The sequence below is a fragment of the Amblyomma mixtum genome, chromosome 7 (genome assembly GCF_055824585.1).
Source record: "Amblyomma mixtum isolate Tamu chromosome 7, ASM5582458v1, whole genome shotgun sequence".
Classification (NCBI taxonomy): Eukaryota; Metazoa; Arthropoda; class Arachnida; order Ixodida; family Ixodidae; genus Amblyomma; species Amblyomma mixtum.
In genome coordinates, this window is record NC_143018.1 from 148,552,645 (window position 1) to 148,555,615 (window position 2,971).

A 2,971-nucleotide genomic window follows, 5' to 3' on the forward strand; every position below is an offset into this window, starting at 1 on the left:
AAAGTACACTCGAACAGGATGCGGCGAGTGCGGGCCGCTGTTGCATATAAGCTAAAGTGTGAAGCAAGTATCGTCGTAGTTCCGTAACGCAGTTGATATCACAGTAATCCGCTTGTACGGGTCACATTTAAGCTCTGTTTCATGTAGATCTCCGTCGACCATGCCAGTGTCGCTTAGAGTAATGCATCGCAGCTGCTCTTTGTCCTACCACTCGCGTCGAACATATCCTTGATATGGACCAGTTTGCGATACGGTGCGTTTCTTTGCCTTTTTTGTCGCATTTAAGGGATTTTCGCTGCCGTCAATCGAAATTGCATTCCGCCAACAGCGTCGTCTGCGCCGTCGTCTGCTAGGACACCCGGGGATGGGATCACAGGATCGCAGCTTCTACAAACGACATGTCAGCAAAAGTATCTAAAAGCGCTTTGGTATTCGCATTTAATAAAGAAATAAAATGAAAAAATATAATTTGTTTTTGTTGCGAACACAATTCAAATATTAGTAATAAAAAAAAGCGCATTTGTAGGTTTTTTCAACGAAGCAAAACTGCAGCCGTCGTCACGTTTTGTGTTATTTGGGTTTTCGTAGCATTGTTTGAGTGCTCGTGCGGTGGACGTGTATGAAGAACACAAGTGTGTTTTGGAAACCAACGACGAGAATTACGCCCTGTCAACACTGGTGATTTTGAACGGGTAAAGCCCTGAAGAAAGGTAGCGCTACGACTTCTTGTCATCTGGAGAGGCAACGAAGAAGAATGTGCGGTTTTGCTAAGCCTTGATGAGCCGTCTGAACGGTGAGTCCCGTGTACGTTTCTTTACTTCTGATTTCTATTCGCACGCGTTATTAGTGTGCGCCTATATAGGGATGGCAGTGCAGGCAGTCTGCGTGCGGTGCGTTAACGCCGATTCACACGACGGTCCGTTCGCCCGCGGCCCGCGCACTACGTATTCATGCGTCACCACATTGAGAGGCGCGCTGTCGGCCGCTGCAGCGGGCGAACGGAAAATCGTGTGAATCGGCCTTTACCAGAAAAGAACGGGCGTATAGGCCGCATGGCAACTGTTGCTCCATTGTCTCTATCTGCGTTTAGTACTCGGGTGCCGCGGTAAATAAAAATGCCACCAGTTATCACAACAGAGTTATGCGGTCGCTTGCTAGCGCTGCGAAAAACAACAGACAAAGTTTACTACATTCCAATAGCATAGATTTGTGCTACGTAGGAGATGATGATGAGCGTGCAGTGCCACGTTAGAGAGCGCTCTTGCTAGGCCAGCTGCGGACAGACAAGGGAACTGACAACGGTCGAGTTGCCTCGCGGCTGGTGCCCGTCGGATTGATTTGTGCTACTTAGAAGATGACGATGAGCGGCAGTGCCGCGCGACAGAGCACTCGCGCTAGGCCAGCTGCCAACAGACAGTGCTCAGTGTGTGTACTCGTGGGATTAGTGCTTACGCCTTAATATTTGTCATACAATTTTTTCGGGGACAATGATCGCGTGTAAAAGGCTGGGGCATATCCCTTGCCTAGTCATTTGTAAATTTTTATCTGTGCTTCCCCATGGAACAGAATTTGACACAGTATTATGTCAAAGTTAGATCGTTCTTGCGTCTGCCCTGAGGTGTAGGTGTCGATGCTTCCTCGCCTTCAGATTTTGAGAACTGTTTGGGATGCAACTGCGCACTTATTTAGGATTTCAAGCTTTTTGCTATATCCCTCGTTTGTGCGGCCCGCTGTCAAGTCGTTCGCTATATCGGTGATGGTTTGTTATTGATTTTCACTTTCTCTTATTTATTCTTGGTTGACTGCCACCAGCTGTGCTGCCGGCGATTCTCCGCGCTCGGAACTATTCCCAGGCACGAGACCCTACCCACAGACCTCCCTGCACCACACTCACCAGTTTTCTTCGGTATTTTTTTCCCTTGCTCTTACTTGCATTGCCACTAGGCACTTTCTATTTCTGTGCAGATTTGTTAAATGCAATACCAATTTTCGTTTCATGCTGTGATGTGAGATATCGTGCTTCTTGCTAATGAATGCATGCCTTTTCCATCCTCTCATCATTTGTGCAAAGCAGACGGGTATACTGGTCGCTACGTTCAATTTAAAAATACCTTCGGTGCTGCTGCAAAGCACCCTAGTAGTAATAAAATCCTGTGCATGCTATATTCGAATAGTTACGCTCTTTTCATCATGCATAAAAATAGTGGTATTCCAGCCTGCTCATCTTTCTATGCGGGTGTGACAGTCATGTAAATCTACTGAAAAAATGTATATCGGTGCATCACATACAATCTGTTCATTTCTTTTGTCATGGGCCGTCTCATTGCTTTTTGTGTTCCTATGTTACTACCTTATTCTAATTTATGAAGCAGTAGACAATTTCTTCTCTTGTCATTCATGACATTGTTACGGCCACTGACAACAGTTGCTCTGACATATTTATTTGCAGTTGCCAGCTGCCAGTATCTACTGGGCCATTCGTGCTTCCAGCTTTTGGCTGTGCTATCTCTCCTCAGCTGTTTGTGGTAGGTATTGTTTTCCAGTGATGCATACCTTACCTGCCTATTTAGAAAAATTTCGTAGACATAGGCTCACAGCCGGGTTTAGAAATGCATGCAGAGCTCTACGTGCACTTAGCAGCAGTACCTCCCTGTATAATCACATGAATCTGATCCTGAATTACATGAATGTAATTACATGATCTGTATGAAATAGTCGCTCATGAAGCTTTTGACTGCTGCTGTTAGCATAATGGAATTTACACTGCTTCAGGTGCAGAGACTATTTCACACATGTTGCCTCTTATGCATATGTGCCCTCTGAAAGGACGAACATATTCCTTTATCCCTTTAAAAAATATTGTGTTCTATCATGATGCTTTACCGGTATTTCTGGTGTATAGACCAAAATGTCACTCAGTATTGTAACATGAAGCGGGAACTCAGTTTGTCCAATGTTTTAGAGGTAACAT

At 45.3% G+C, this 2,971-nt stretch overlaps 1 long non-coding RNA gene across 1 annotated transcript; it reads left to right on the forward strand.

The window, feature by feature from the left end:
* Positions 1-239: 239 nt before the first annotated feature.
* LOC149337821 (uncharacterized) lies at positions 240-2,729 on the forward strand. Its single transcript, XR_016284661.1, has 3 exons — positions 240-793; positions 1,813-1,906; positions 2,450-2,729. It is a non-coding gene; the product is annotated as an uncharacterized LOC149337821 (long non-coding RNA).
* The last annotated feature ends 242 nt before the right edge of the window (positions 2,730-2,971 follow it).